Source organism: Puma concolor, chromosome B3 (genome assembly GCF_028749965.1).
Source record: "Puma concolor isolate L17-30 chromosome B3, mPumCon1.1.hap2, whole genome shotgun sequence".
Taxonomy (NCBI): Eukaryota; Metazoa; Chordata; class Mammalia; order Carnivora; family Felidae; genus Puma; species Puma concolor.
In genome coordinates this window covers 75,861,124-75,876,750 of record NC_141672.1, presented here as the reverse complement: position 1 = coordinate 75,876,750, position 15,627 = coordinate 75,861,124, and the positions used below count along the sequence as shown (strand labels likewise).

General features: G+C 47.2%; 1 protein-coding gene and 2 long non-coding RNA genes across 12 annotated transcripts in view; 2 read left to right on the top strand and 1 right to left on the bottom strand.

Moving 5' to 3' along the window:
- Nucleotides 1-15,627, top strand: part of LOC112855941 (T cell receptor alpha chain MC.7.G5-like) — a 167,161-nt gene that overhangs the window by 69,879 nt on the left and 81,655 nt on the right. The window lies entirely within an intron of this gene.
- Nucleotides 1-15,627, bottom strand: part of LOC147580085 (uncharacterized) — a 323,282-nt gene that overhangs the window by 228,474 nt on the left and 79,181 nt on the right. Inside the window, exon 1 of one of the 9 annotated variants that reach the window (XR_015252522.1) lies at nt 6,722-7,313. The exons of 7 other annotated variants lie outside the window; for them this stretch is intronic. This is a non-coding gene — a long non-coding RNA (uncharacterized LOC147580085). Of the gene's footprint in view, nt 1-6,721; nt 7,314-15,627 lie in introns of those variants that run through there. One more of the 9 variants, XR_015252517.1, reaches the window with a different exon arrangement.
- LOC147580089 (uncharacterized) lies at nt 7,679-10,533 on the top strand. 2 transcript variants are annotated; one of them, XR_015252532.1, is made up of 2 exons: nt 7,679-7,912; nt 10,000-10,533. It is a non-coding gene; the product is annotated as an uncharacterized LOC147580089 (long non-coding RNA). The 2 variants fall into 2 exon arrangements; XR_015252533.1 differs by lacking the exon at nt 7,679-7,912 and adding an exon at nt 9,009-9,365.

Here is a 15,627-nt window from a genome sequence, read left to right as displayed (position 1 = left end):
AGAGAACAATCTGGTAAAGCCCAGCAAAGATTTTTGAGGATTAATTCTGTAAGAACTTCTTACACAGAAGGGAATTCTCCTCGGAGGGATGAGTCTTTGCTGTACCGCCGAGCTCTGACAGTAGAGCCGCCAGTGGGCCCGCGGCGTAGGGTGAACACCCCCCACCTCCACCGCTTCTCTGCAGCTTCCGGAAATGGCCAGAGGGACAACACTGCTGTTCCAGTTTGATGTTTTCTCTAACATCACAACCTGAGCATGATTTGCATTTCAGATTTTCCAGAATGCCTTCTTTCAGGTTAGGACTGGCCTTACCTAGAAGTTAGTTATGCAGCAGGATTTGACACACAGACCAAAATTCCTCCACTAACAGGATTTATACCCCCCACCAACCCGCTGTAACAGCTGAAATCTATCCATTAGACAGATTTTACCCTTTGAAGTATAGCCACTGAAGGTGCAGGTTAAAACGCCAAATCTGTTCCTTGCAGAAGCATCTTCCAGAACCTTTCTCAATTACTAATGCCCCAGTAATGCCGGAAGGTCAGACTAAGAAGTTTGGGTTGAAATCAACATAGCAACAAATGAGGACTGGTTTTATAAGAACATATATTTAATTTATGAAATTAAAGTGGTACCAAAATGTAAAGAGATTCAAGATCATTTTGGATCAACAAATTCATGACAGATCCTCGATATCCTATCAATAGGAATTAGCGCAAACTTACAGTTTAACCTTTGGGGTTAATGTCAAGAAGAAGAGCTACTTCCCCCGTGCCCATGACAGAAGCAGAACATTAGTACAGATTCCCCGGGGATCAGATTCCGTTCGTAATTCAGTGTAAGCAGGGTGTGTGATAGACACAGCAGAAAGATCTGGTTTTGACTCTGTCTCTACTGCGTTTAAGGTGTGTGACCTTAATTAAGCCACCTAAGCAATGTGAGCCTCAGTTTCCTGATCTATAGATCTCAGATATGGAAAAGAAAAAACACTGTAAAATTTCTGTTTGGTTATTCTCCACTATAGAATCTCTCCATCTTTTTCCTTCTTTCACACCCAGTGGCAGAGGAATCAGCTGGTGGTGCCAGCCAAGACCCTCAGAAGGCCTCTCCTGAGCCGTTGTTAGCTCTGAATTGGGACAGGTATGTCCCATGCTTAATTTCTTGCTCGCCTGTCCAAAGGGGCTTGTTCACAATGTCGATGATATGGCTACTTCCTGGATAGGACAGGATCATTTTTTGTGCTTTTGCACTAGTCTGTATGTCTGTCTGCCTTGCATTTGAGAAACATCTCATTGATTCAGACTAGAAATTTCAAGAAGGCAGGGTTTCTTGCCATTTAACGAACGAAGGATGATGCCCAATAGAGAACCACACATGAACAGGGGCTAAATCATCCATAACATGCTTGTGATGCCATGATATTAAAGAGATATCACAAAAGTGACAGCTCCCTCTCACACTGAATCACTAACTTCCATATCTTGTAAAACAAAACCAAATCACAAACACCACCACCACAAAGGAACCTAGGAGTGCCAGCTAAGTGACTAAGTTTTATTTCTCAGCGAGGTGATTCCAGAAGCCTTCGGAGACTGGGAGGAAACCTCTCTGTGATCCCCCCACCCCCATATTTCTATACAAGGAAAATCAAATTAGGCTGAGTGATTATAGCCAGCTTTCAGAAGAAAGCAGAATAAACCACTTTGATTTGCTCCATAGGTGGGCTTGGCCCCTTGGACAAGGCTTAAACCTGCCTTCCAGCCAGAAGTCCACCGCACCTCTGTGCTCAGTGGTTTCGCCCTGGCCCCAGCTCTACCTGGTAATGCCTGGCTCTGGAGTTTGAGTTCTGTGGCCTCTTCCTACCTCACAGACATTCACGTCAATTCTTCTAACGTGTTCCAAAACCAATTCTTCTAAGGCAGAATTCTTCTAGGCAGGCCGGCTGCTAAGCCCCTGGGATATAGAGGAGACTGAGGCATTTGGTGTCCCAACCAACTCTGTCACCTCCCTCCTCCGAAGGGGTGGAAGTCCCCAACCCCTCATAGTCCCCTGTGATTATGAGGATTCCTACACCTGCTTCAGAGGAGCCCACGAGAGATGCGCAGAGCAAGCTGGGGCCACTCAGGCCCCCTCTGAGAAAAGGAAGAAAAGAAGGGATCTGGGTGGAGGTCACTCCACCACTGATTTCCTCACTCAGGTCCAGCCTGTCAGAGAGTAGAGCGCAGCAGTCAGACCAGGTATCTGCTTTACCCCCTACCCTCCTCCTTGGGGGTACTGCTGTGATACTGGTTGGTTCTGGCCCTAAGGACACTCAGAGGACTGTGTTAGTGACTGTGCTGTCCCCAGCATCCTGCCTGCCCAGCTGAGGCCTGGGATCTTAGGAGTGGGGCTCCAAGGCCACAGGGCCCAACTGAGGAATCTTCCACCTCCAAACCACTCCTCCCTCTGACAGACAGCGGTGGGCAGAGCAGGGAGGAGCAGAACGGGCCAACCCTTTCCTCTTTGCTGCATAGAAATCACCAGGGCTTTACACTTGATTCCAGTTCTGTCTCTGGCACTTATTAGCTCTAAGACTTTGGGGAAGTCATTGAACAGCCCAGGGTCCCTTCGCTCATGAAATGGGAATAGAACACAAACCTCGGTTGGTTGTAAGAGATAAATGAGTCCATGTCGTGGTAGAGTTGAAGGCGTGCAGTAGGCACTCAGTGACAATTAAATTCCCTTGCCTTGTCAGTTTGGAATGAAACTCATACAATCCCGGAGAAGATGTGATGGGGGATAAAGGGAAGAGGGAAGCGCAGGTGTTGTGGTTCCGACGAATCCACATCAGGCTTCAGGTGACACACTACAACTCCATGAAGTTGGAAAGAACTTTTCTTCTTATTTGTGATTTGTTCAGAAATGAAAAAAGAGGGAACTGAGGCCCAGGGACTCTGATCACTGGCTTTACTTTGGTTCCAGGACCAGGAGCTCATAGAATCTGGAGGGCCGTTTGTTCCCACAGCCTGGGTGGATACGACCAAGGTCAGCCCACCTCCAGGACACATTGAGCCTCTGTGCTCCACACCTGCAGAGATGAATGAATTACCTGCTACCCATCCTCTCCTGGTCTCTGTCTCCAGAATATAAACCCCCAACAACACAACTGGCAAAGAAACTGGGCTCCAAGATATGACTACTACAGCCTTGCAATTTGTGTGGTCTGCTAAAAGAAAAATGAGGCCCCAGGGGAGGGGAGAGGGAAACAGAAGAATGTGTAAAGTTTTCCAACTAAAGAAAACACACACACACACACACACACACACACACACACACACACACAGAAAGAGGGAGGGAGAGAAAGTTAAAGTACTAAAAGTTTTTTGAGTTCATTTAACAACTCAATTCAACAAATTATATTTCCTACACAAACATTCTGAGGATTAAATGAACAATACAATACTTTTCTTAGCTCTTTGTCATCAAATGCTTTGCTGTAAAAGTTGTATTCCTGGAGAGTTGATATCAGAGCTTCTTGCTCCTTGTCAGTAAACATAAGAAGAGGCCAAACCTGTGTAAATTTAAATTACATAAAACCTTTCCCCCAACTGCCTGGTCTCTTAACAGCCCCTTTTCACTGAGCTCTGTGGTCTCAGAATGTAAATATCTTTATCTTAGCAGCACAGACTTTTGAAAATTTGACATAATAGGATTTCTCCCTCACAAGGCATATCAAACACCATTGCAAACTAAAGTCTATTTTACTTTTAACCAAGACTAAATCAAAGGGTCCTTTCTATGTTTATTTTTAGACTTTCTGTTCCCACACAACCAATGAAGTGTCCTCTCTGTCCATCCTGCCAACCGGAAGCCCTGCGAATCGGCCCCATCACCCCCAGAGTCAGCCCCAGAGATGAGAATATGATGGGATTGTGAGAAAAGGCAGCAGGAACAGTTGGGGCTGCATCTCTGTCTGAAGTGGTCCTGGTGGAGTAGGGAAAGTGGGTGGACCACATGGGCAGATATCTAAAAGCAATAAAGAACCAACAATTACTTAAATGAGGCAATGTAAGATGGAGACAAAAGTGACAATGATTTTAGCTTGTCTCTGTTCTATGAAGTTCTGGTTCAGTTTCAAGCTGGTGTAGAAACATAGAACTTCATGTGAATTGATTTCTAGAACCCTCATGCTAGAACAGTACATGTTTCTTGAATGAATAAATGAATGACACGTCAACCCAATGAATGAAAAGCAATATGAGAAAGGGAAGAATCTATTACAGATCAATGAACAGGAACCCAGGAGATTCCCCTTTGTCTCCCTTTGTCTCCTGACCCGGGGAGAGTGGCCAAGAGCTGGAGCAGAGTCCCTAGCATGACACACATCCGAGCGAGCATGTCACCGTCGGCCGCAATTCCTTGGGCAGCTTGAATCATTAGCTTCCATGATATGCTCCCCACCTGTTGTAGCCTCTAGTGATCCCTCTCTTCTTGGAATCTCTACTTCCCATGTGAGATGTTTTCCTCATTTAGAGAATTAATCAGTACTGTTTTTAACTGTTGTGCTTCTTCCTTCCTTCTCTAGATAATACGATCCTTAAAGGTTGAGATGGCGTCATATGCTGCTTTTTGTGCCTACTTCACTGCACATTCTAAAGCTGAGTACATACGGAAGAATGAATCAATTAATGAAATTAATGAGCACACGCCAAGGCTTAAGGAGAAGGACATTAACTGCTTGGCTTGATGACAAAAAACAACATCACTCTTTGTGTTTCAGTCCCCAGCCCAGAGATGCAGTCGCCTTCCTCTTGTGTTGGGGGCCCACAGTGATGCACAGGCACCTGCAGCCAGTGCCTAAACCCCGCAGCTGGCGCATGCCCTGCCTGCACTTTATTCACTGCTCTTGTGAGCTGCAGTTGTGAGCTGCAGTGTGTTGCACTGGGTCTTCCATCCTGGGGAGTGTTTCACAGCTGTCCACACAGCCCAGCATACCTGCCCAAGACCCAGTCTGTTGAATCAGGGCTAAACACACACTTCGACGCCATCACAGGCAATGGAGCTCATGTCACACAAGGTCAGTCTTGGGACACTTGGGCCCTGAGTTGAGAGGGTGGGATCGGCCCTGGAGTGAGGGTCCACTTACAAGGACTTGATGTGAAAGTGGGTGGCAGGCAGCTGAAAAGACCCACGGAATTCCCCTTGTGCACTGTGACTTTCTCCATCCCGCCCTTTGGGGATTCCTCAAGATATGAGGGGACATTTCAGAGTGGGGCGTGGGACTCTGTCTGCCCAAGTGGCAGAATTCACCTCGGCTTTCGGCAAGACATGTTCAGTGGGCCAGATTTGCAAGATTTACGTGTAGAGTCTGGAAGATAGCCAGATTTGTAAAAAATCAACAGACACCGTCTCTCCAGAGGGGAAAGGGCTCCAGGCTCCAGGAGGCAGTGCCAGGGTGGTCCAGGCCGATGTCAGGAAACCGGACCCTCTGCTGCAGCGGGGAACCTAAGGAGATCAACGCTGTGGGATTTCTGTTTCACCGGCGTCGCCGGGACTTCAGCTCCACTGTGAAAACGACAATGCGGAGAAAAGGCAAGTGGCCACTAGATGGCAGCAGAGGGTAAGAAAAGTGAGTTCCAGGCGGCTGGGGTGGAGGGGGGGCGTGTGAGGCTTGCAGCCCCTCCATTTTGCTTTACATCTTTAATGAGATATGCGAAGAAAATGAGTCCCTTACATGCCAGACACAGATGCCAGAGCATATGGAGAGATGCCGCACAGCAATATTTCTCTGGTTATTAAACAGGAGGCACCTAACTAGTCATTCACTGCATCATCATGCAGAGTTGTCCTTTGTGTCTTGGATGCCGCTGTTGACAAGGTAATAACAGGAGAAAGCAGTTGAGAAGACTGATGTAGGGACGTGGGCCTCTGGGCTCGCAGCATCGCCCCGGCGGGGTGCCGGGCGGGTTGCCAGCAAACGTGAGCAGCCCAGCCCACGGGGGCCACCTTGCCAAGGGACATTGTGTGGCCTCTGCTGCCAGACTCAGTCCAGGCCCAGCTTGGCAGCTAGAAAGGGTCTCCCTGGCAGTCCCTGAGGGCTCATTTATTCAGAACCCGATTACCACCAGACAGCTCTGGAGTCTGACCTTTGGCCACAAACCCCAAATGGGAACGGGAGCTCCGGACATTTTAAAGAGCGAGGCATGCTTACTTTTCTGGCAGAATTGAAGACGCACAGTGTAATGAAAATGCACTCAAATGCACAGAGACAGGGGAACACTTTTTTCCACGCTGCCCTAAGCAAAGGTGGGGAGTCCAGCCCTGCTGACTGTGAAATATTTTCACTAGGAGAGTGGTTTCTCCTGACGGACTGTTACCAGGGCTGGGAGCAAGCAGGTACTGCTATATTTCATTTCTATATTCCACCTACTTTTCCACTCCCCACACTTTGCCCTACCCCCAGCCGCTCCGCCTGACCATTCTTTAGTTAATTCTCCCACCTTCCCAACCGAAGGTTTTATATAGCCATTCTTCATACAGAGAAACTGAGGCACAAAACTGAGATACAGCTTCAGGTCTCCCGGTCCCCATCCCTTTCCAAAAAGTTGAAACCTCTCCACGGTCTCCGGTGGAAAAGTAATAGCAAGATTTACCCTGCCACCATTTCCCTCCCTGTTTTGGAAAACAAGCCTATGTGCTAGAAACCGTCACTTGTCTGTGTGACCGTAGACAACTCACTTACCCTCTCCGTGCCTCATTTTCTCATCTGTAATTTGAGGGGCTGGTACTGGATGATGGCTAAGGCCCCTTCCAGCTCTGCGATCCTGTGGCTTTAATTTCACAAGCCTCTGCCAGCCCTCAAAGAGTGTCACACATGATGCTTTTTCTAACAATAGCCACACTCAACAGGAGCAAGCAGCATTTCCTCCTCCAGTTGAGAAGAAATGTGGTCGTGGTTGGAGTCTTGTTGATGTTCTTTGTCCTCAGAGCAAGAGAAACAGGGAAGTTTCAGATGTTACTGACACTAACAGCAGGGCCTGGAGGTGGCCACACTCTTGTGGAAGAGACCACGCAGAGCTGTCTCGGTGGGCGGTGGAGATGTACGGGCAAGACCGGAGGATGTTTTAATAACTATTTCTCAATAAAAAGACCCATTTTATTCTGCACAGGGGTCTGGGGGCAAATCCAGGTCTCCCAGGAGGGATCGACTCTCGCCCATAATGGGGGATTGGTTCAGCTCAGCTGCTCTTACAAAGGGCTGAATACAGCATGCCATGGTGAAGGCAGCTCCCCACAGCTCCATGTGAAAATGACTCACAGCAGTTATGAATATCAAACCTCCTTTGATGTATTCCCAGACACGAGGAGCAGCCACAGTGGGGAGGAGGTGGACTCTGGATGCTAGCTCTGTGGGGTGGTGCACAGAAGGCCTGGGCACATCTGGCACCGTCCTGAAGCTCCAGGAGAAATCCAAGCTGCCTAATTACCCCAGGACAACAGAGTTCACTTTCATCCACCTCTCTGTCTCTCTCCCTCTTTCTCTTTCCGTCTCCAACAACAGAGGAATTAGATTCTCCAAGAATTACAACCTGTTTTTATACCTTCACCCTTCCCGAGGGGATAACAATTCACTTCCCTGAATAAAACTGGTTTTATTGAGCACAAAATGAATGCACCCCCTCACTCAGCATCTGCGCCAATTGCTTTAAAGCCATAGACCTGGCCCCAGTCAGCCAAGCGGAAGGATTTTCCCCTGTAATGGCCATTTCTAGACACTCAGCCTTTCAAGTGGCCGCATGGCACCTTGTTCTCCTAATAGGCTCTCAATGATGATTGAATACAAAGCCTCCAAGTCTCTCTTGTGTTGGCAGCTCCTGAGACCCAGTCAGTCACCACCGTCCAGAGCAGAAGACCCAGCCATGCCGACTGTATGGTGAGTGCCCAGGCCCAGAGCAAAAGGGGAGGGTCAGTCACTGCCACGTCATGCCTGTTTCACCTGAAAGCTTCTATATACGAGGAGGGTCTTCCCATTCTAGACAGGGTTCAAGAATATGTTGCTTCCTAGAAACTTGGGCAAAGTCTTTCCAGTTATAGAAGGAAGCAGCAAAGATGTCTAGGGAGAGAATCTGTCTAACCCCATGTCTGTGCATCGCTGTCTTATGAAATGGGGCTGATTTTATTTGGTAGTTAAGTTGGGCTTTGACTGGAAAACTCACGCACCTGCAGAGGTCTGCACATGCGCACATGGAAATACTAAAACACTCTAACTGAGCACTGACCATGTGCCAGGCACAATGCCCAGGGCTTCGCACACACCATCGCCTCCAAGCCTCAAAGGTGCCTGGCGGGGAGGGCAGATATCATTATCCCTGTTTTACAGGTGAGGTGCCCAAGGCTCAGAAAGCCTAGGAAACTTGCCTAAAATTGAAAAACTAAAGTAAAAGAACTTGGATCCAGGATTGATGGATTTTTAAAGCATCATCTCTTAACCACCGTGCTGTGGGGCAACATGTTTATTATGTGTCGGAGGCACTGGAATTCTGAGGAGGAACAGGAAGGACAGGTTCTTGACTTCAGAAAGCTTGAGTTCAACCACTCACCAGCGCACACAGAGTTACTGTCACTTCTATGCTCCAAGACTCCTACAACCAAGGGGCCCATGTCCCATCTTTCCCTGTCACACTACTCTCAGACCTCCTGCCCTTGATTACCAGTGCGAACATCGTGTGTACCATAAAGACTGGGGTCTTCTCCAGTAGAACTTCGGATGCTTGAATTTTACAGGCAACAATGTGAGCAATTCGACCACGGATGCATGACGCTATAGTTACTAAGCTCCTGAACTAGCCACTGTTTGTTTTATATTGTTTTTTAATTTGATTGGGAAGTTTCTCTGACCCCATTACTCTGTATTTTCAGAAGAGCAGGACAGAAGAGCAACAGGGCAGGGACCAGGAAGATTTCAAGTTTGGAGGCTCAGGAAGTCAAGTGATAGAACGAGAAGAAATAAAGCAGGGTGAGGTGAAACTCCTTTGCTTCCATGACCTCCGAAGGGAAGTGATGATGTATCTGAAGGACACTGAACACGACGATGTAACAGAAAGAAGGAAGCAAAGGTTGCACTAATTGCAGAGTTTGCCAAGAGTGGACTAGCTGCCAAGGCTACTTCAACCTTCCCATGATCTGGGAGACAGCACAGTGTCCTGCTGTGCTGGACGTCTTCCAGTGGCATTGACCCAATAGGGGGGTTGAGGAGAAGACTTCTTGGTATTAAGAAAGAGAAACTTCCCTCCAAAGTCAAGCTACTGAACCACCTACATGTGAGATACAAGAGGACTGACCAAGACCCCTTGAATCCCAGCAAGAATGCTGAGAGCAGACTTAAGGTAAATCAATGGACTGGATCCCTTTGCAAATCGAATTTTTTTAAGAGTTCATTACACACAAATTTGCATCCAATTTCATTTCCAGAGATTCATGCTCCTTCCTGCACTGACCATCAATCTGAAGATGTTTATTCGAGATCAGCATCTTCCTAGAACCTTGACAAGACTGGACTGAGAGTCAAGGGGGTACAGCTCTAGGCCACCACCCCACCATCACCACCACCACACTTTCTTTTTTTTAATTTTTTTTAACGTTTATTTATTTTTGAGACAGAGAGAGACAGAGCATGAACGGGGGAGGGTCAGAGAGAGAAGGAGACACAGAATCTGAAACAGGCTCCAGGCTCTGAGTGGTCAGCACAGAGCCCGACGCGGGGCTCGAACTCACGGACCGCAAGATCATGACCTGAGCCGAAGTCGGACGTTCAACCGACTGAGCCACCCAGGTGCCCCAACCACCACACTTTCTAGGTCCCTAGGCAGTCTGGTCATTTTGTCAGCCGGTCATTATTTCTCCTGACAAAACCCAAATTGGGAAACCAATATGATCTTTATTTCTGGTTCTCTCTATACATACCAGTCCAGGTACCCAGTCACTGATGAATTTTAATCCTCATTTTCATTTCTCAACTAGGGCTTCCAGTTCCTACTCTGCCAGCCTCATCTGGTGGAGCCGTTCCTAAGGCTCCTGATGAATCCAGACACCCACCTCAGCCTCACTCTAGGAATCCATCCTTCCCCAAAATGCCTGCGTTTGACCACTGGAGGGCAGTGCTGGACCAGCCAAATCTCTTTAGGGGCTCTGCTCCACCATTGTCCCCACCTTGCCCTGGCATAAGCAGCATGCAGCCTCTGGTTGGGAGCCAAAACCGAGGACCACGGGAGCACCCTGAGAGCAGCAGCACGGCCAGCACTGTTACAATGGCTCCCCGCGCCTGGCGTCGTAGGAATAAAAGGCAGTTCATTGGAAAGAGGATTTGGCTCCATAGGTGACACAGTCCCCTGGGAAAGAGACTGAAAGGAAAACTTGCCTCATCATGTCATTAAGCAGGAACAATCTGTGCCTCTGACCAGGGGTTGTAGACTCCTACCTTTTTCTACCCTCTCGGATGTAAGCTCCTGGCAGCACATACAGTGCTTGGCAATAAACGTCTGTTGAATGAGTGAACGGATGCATGCATGCATGTATATATATGCATAATGGAAATTGGCCATTTTCAGATCTGCTGCTGTTTTCTAGCTCTTATAACATTGGATGTTTCAGCCATCAATTAGTTGCTGAGCATTCATAGTCTTGGAGACAGCTAAGGATAGTCAGGTTATTAATTACAGCAGTGGCTGTCATTGTACAGATGTTATTTCAAACACCACTTCAAGAATTTCGATCTCTTACTTTTAGGAAGTCCTTCATTATGTCACCCACGTGTCCTCAGACCTCACCAGCCCGTGGATTTAAAAATACAGACATTGTTCCCTTAATATCCGACCCACGGTAACCGCAGCCTCTCTTGTGGGAATATGAAGCCGCCATGCTCTCCCTGGGGGATTTGTGGTAATTTCATCCCACACTGGAACCCCACGGGGCTCGACAACTCCTCTGAGCCAGAGCTCCTATTCACACCACCTTGGGCCATCTCATGAGACTCAGGTCTAGGCTACTCTCCCCTGTACCTGCCCCCGACAGATCCCATGGCAGTGTGGACACAGCCAGCTCCCACAATCATTTAGAACACAACTACATACTTGAGGAGAGAAAGAAGTGCACATCTTGAGACGCCAAAACCCAACATGAGACCCTCCTGTATCCCCCATGGGCTTTCACATAGCAGGAACCAGTCTGTGCCCCCGTTAAAAATCTGCAGGTATCCCCACATCTCCAAGTTCAGAACCCAAGACTAGCTCCTTTCCTGCCCTGAATGAGGACAGGGGAAAAAATCATTTCCTGCCAAGAAGCTCTCCCCACACCCTCCAATGTCTCAGGTAGAGTGTGGCCTTCACAGCCCAACAGGGCAAACATGGTGTTTTTAGGTCTTAGAACACCACTTATGGGACACCAATGGCCCTGATTAAATTCATATGGGATGGGGGTAGAACCTGCCCCTCATTCTAATTAGAAAGACACCAATTAATTTTTTTAACTTTATTTATTTTGAGAGAGAGAGAGCTCACGAGCAGCAGAGAAAGAGGGAGAAAGAGAATCCCAAGTGCAGAGCACTCGAAGCAGGGCTCAATCTCAAGAACCATGAGATCATGTCCTGAGCCAAAATCAAGAGCCGGACGCATAACTAACTGAGCCCCCCAGGCACCGTGACACCAACTAATTTTTAACCAAACACTTACCATCTTAGTATATAACATCTGCATTTAGTTGGTTGTTTGTTATTTTTTAGAGAGAGAGAGAGAGCTCGCACACTCAAGAGTGGGGAAAGGGGGCAGAGAGAGAGAGAATCTCAAGCAGTTTCCATGCTCATCGTGGATCCCAATGTGGGACTTGATCCCATGACCCGGGACCATGACCCAAGCTGAAATCTAGAGTCAGACACTCAACAGACTAAGCTGCGAAGGGGCCCCTGCCTTTAGTTTTATGATAACTTCATCACCTCGACAGCAATGAGTGGATATTTGTTTTAGGTGTGAATAAACTTATTCTCAACCTTACGTCAGTTTTCTCAACAAAAAAAAAAGAGTGCTCTAAAATTCACCGAGAGTCTCTACTCTCCCGACAGAACCCGAACATGCCCAACAGTCTTCGAGGAGACGTTCTCCAACCAAAGTGGGGGAAAAAGGAAAGAGAAGAAAAGCCCTCGCTTTGTAAGTTGTAAGTTGTATAGTTGTAAATTTCTAACTGAAATTTCACTATACAGTTCAAATCTAGGTCCTCAGAGGACATGGCTGGTCCTGATCCTTCTCATAAAAAGTCTGTAATCAGAGGATACTTTCCTGAGAGCAAACAGAAATTGAAAAAAAAAAAAAAAAACAATTCAATCACTGTCCATGGGAGCTGAGATGATCCCATGTTAAGCGTGGGAGCTGAGATGATCCCCTGTGTTAAGCGTGTCCTATCCTATGTACTTTCTCAAGATGCCTTCACTGTGATTAAGGGACAGGCCTCCAGGGTAGTGTCTCAGTTCCGTACCTGGAAAAAAAACAATGTACAGAAATTTCTGTAAAAGAGGAGACTGACAGTCAATACACAAGAGTCGAGAGGCAAGGATGGTCCCCAGGGTTATTTCCTGCATTCAATACAGACCTGTCTCAGGGCTCTGATTTCCCTTTCCAGGTCTCTGGTGGGTGGATAATGCCTGAGGCCTTGATACTAGGTCTGATGACCAGGTTTGACATTGATGGCAGGTCACACATCCTCCTGCCTTGTGATTTTGAAAATCTCACAATCTTTCCTGAATTCTTAACTTTCTGACACCTTGTCCTAGGCAAGAAGTGTCTGAGGTTGTCTGCCTTGAAACCATAGGCCTTTCTTACAACTCCAGGACCACACAGCCCTGGTAAGTAACTGGTGGATTTTATTTTTCGTGCTGCTGTGGCCATGAGATCGGATATAAAGTTAATGCAAAAAGTGAGGTAGACAATGAGAAGGATTGGAAATAAGGACCTGGAAAGAGTAAACAGATTGAGGAGACACTTCAAAAGTAAATGAATGGTACCAGGGGGGTTGAAGGAGAAGGAAGAGATGGCCTCTTCCTGGCACCCTGGTTGCATACTGAATACTCTCTGGTTCCCAAGTTCTATGGCCTTGCTATCTAAAATTAATTCTTTTTTTTTTTTTTTAGTACATTAAGTCTTGAGGTGTCAGTCGTCCTAAAAAATTAGAGCCCCTATTCAGTAGAATGGCTTTGGGTATGACATTCCCCCACCACCAGGGATGGCCTTCCTTAGGGGTCTTTGGTGAATTTGTCTGCAGTCCCCATGAACACACATATATCTTCCCAACCTGCTTCCAGACATCATTCACACTGCTATGGCCATGCCTCGGGAGGACTCCCGACCACCCCATCATACCACCTGCTCTAGTGCAGGCACCCCCACCGCCATGTCACCAACCCCCCCCAATCCCCAACCCCCACCTCCACATGCCTGTTTGTGTGTCTGTGTGGCCTCAGCTGTCCCCAGCTCTCTTCTGTGTAACCCTAAGCCCAGGCATTCTGGGGTGAGTGTCTCCTTATTTCTTTGTGCACTGTCCCGTTATGCCTTTAAAGTTGTTCATGAGACTATCTTGCAGAAAGATGAGCAGTCTTGGAAAAGATACTAGGAAAAAGATGACGTAAGTAAGATGGAGGCGGATGTGGGAGGAAAAGCCTTGACAAAGGGGAGAAAAGAAAGCGAATTCTTGACCTCCATCAGCCCTGACTCTCAAAATAAGATTGGCCCTAAAGATAGCTTATTATTTATCCCAAATTAAAATTTCCTGGCTCTGCAGTCACTGTGTACACAATGAAAAGGAAGCCATCACACAAAAGATGCAGTTATGTTCACAGTGGGAACGATTGCTGCCCAGCTGATTCTGCTCCAAGAATAGAATGATAACAGTGCTAAGTCAGGAACTCCAAAACTTTGGATCGTCAACAAATAGAATGATTTCTTGATAGGAAAATGGTTAGAAGGGAAGGTGGGTAGAAAAGGAACCCTCTGATTCTCAGATGGGGTGGGGGTTGCCAGGGGAAATTCCAATCTCTGCTCCTCCATGGTGAGCTCACAACCAGCTGTGTTGACTGGGAGAAAGCCCTGTCTGGATATGGGCAGACCCCAGAAGCCCCTTCATGGGCCCCTCCGCAGCTTCCTACATATTGTGTGATGGGCTGTACCTCCTTCTCTTGCCTGAAGTGAAACATCATCATCAGACTTTAAACTCCACAATCAGCAACTTGGACTGGTTTTTTGCTTCCACTGTGTCCTCAGCACTCAGCAGAAAGCTTGCATGTAATTGACACTCAATAAGTATCTGATAAATGGGTGCTTGACTGGTTCATCAATTAATTAAAAATGAACAAATTACTTCCTCCCTGTCTGGCTTCTGTGGAGTGGGGTCCTAGAACCAGAAACTGCCAGGTGGGCAACAAAAGCCATAGTACTACATCCAAAAAAAATGACTGCTCAGACCTTACCTCATCCTTCTGCGCACATTAGACCCCTGAAACTCAGGAACAAGGACCCAAGAGATCATGACCCACCAAATGTCTTTCAACAAAAGACTGTCTCCCTGGTTGTTTCCTTTCAAAGAATAAGCCTCTCGGGGCTGATAAGAGAATGGCACCAGATGCTGAAAACACGGGCCCCAAGTGGCAGAGGAGCGCCAGAGCCTCCTCTAAAGGGGCCTGTTGGATCGCTGCCTTTGAACAAATCTGAGTGTGTCTTTCGATAGCGTGAGCACCAACCACCCCCAAGGACCTCTTTCCTTTATTGCTGCAGCAATGAAGCAGCCACATGGCTGTTGCAGATAAGGTGGCCCGAGTGCATCGTGCATGCCAAGTAGGCTTCCTGGTAAACAGCACTGAGAAGAACTGCAGACCCACCATGTCCCGGCTTCTCTGCCTTGTACTGCCCTTCCTCTGTACGTGGCTCCCAGGTAAACAGGTGCAATTTCCCTCTCTTTCTCATTTCTCATTTCCTATCCCTTTTTCTTTTCCAGATGGCTCCTGCAAGACTGAAATTATACAATCTTCCAACATAACTGCCATAATTGGGACAGATGTGGAGTTTCCATGCCAATACAATATTCCTGATAAAAATTTTGAGTCTGTGTACTGGTATCTGCAAAGAGCTGACCAAAGATTCACCTATATCGGCCATACCTCTCAAGGCACCGTGGAATTGGAACATTACCAGTTGTTTGTGAACAGAAAGTTGTTGTCCAGTACCTTAACCATTAAGCATGTGCAGCCTAGAGACAAAGCCATTTACTACTGTGCTGTTCGGCACCATGATACATACTGTGTATCACATGGAACAAAAATCGTAAGCCTCAGGCAAACTCAACACCAGAAATTCAGAGGGTCATCCAACAAGACAGAAGGTGTTCAGAGTCATCTTGAACCTCCCCCTGTTCATTCCTCAATTCATTCACTCAAAACTAAGGGGACCTTATGGCTTACAAATGGATATAGTAGGTGCTATGGGGATACAAAGATATAAAACAATCATTTCTCAAGTAATGAAATGTATTCAGCAAGTGGCACCTCCTCACTTTTATCTTGCTAAGCCATGAAAAGTGAAAATTAAATACTGTTGAATTACTTGAGCCTTTGAC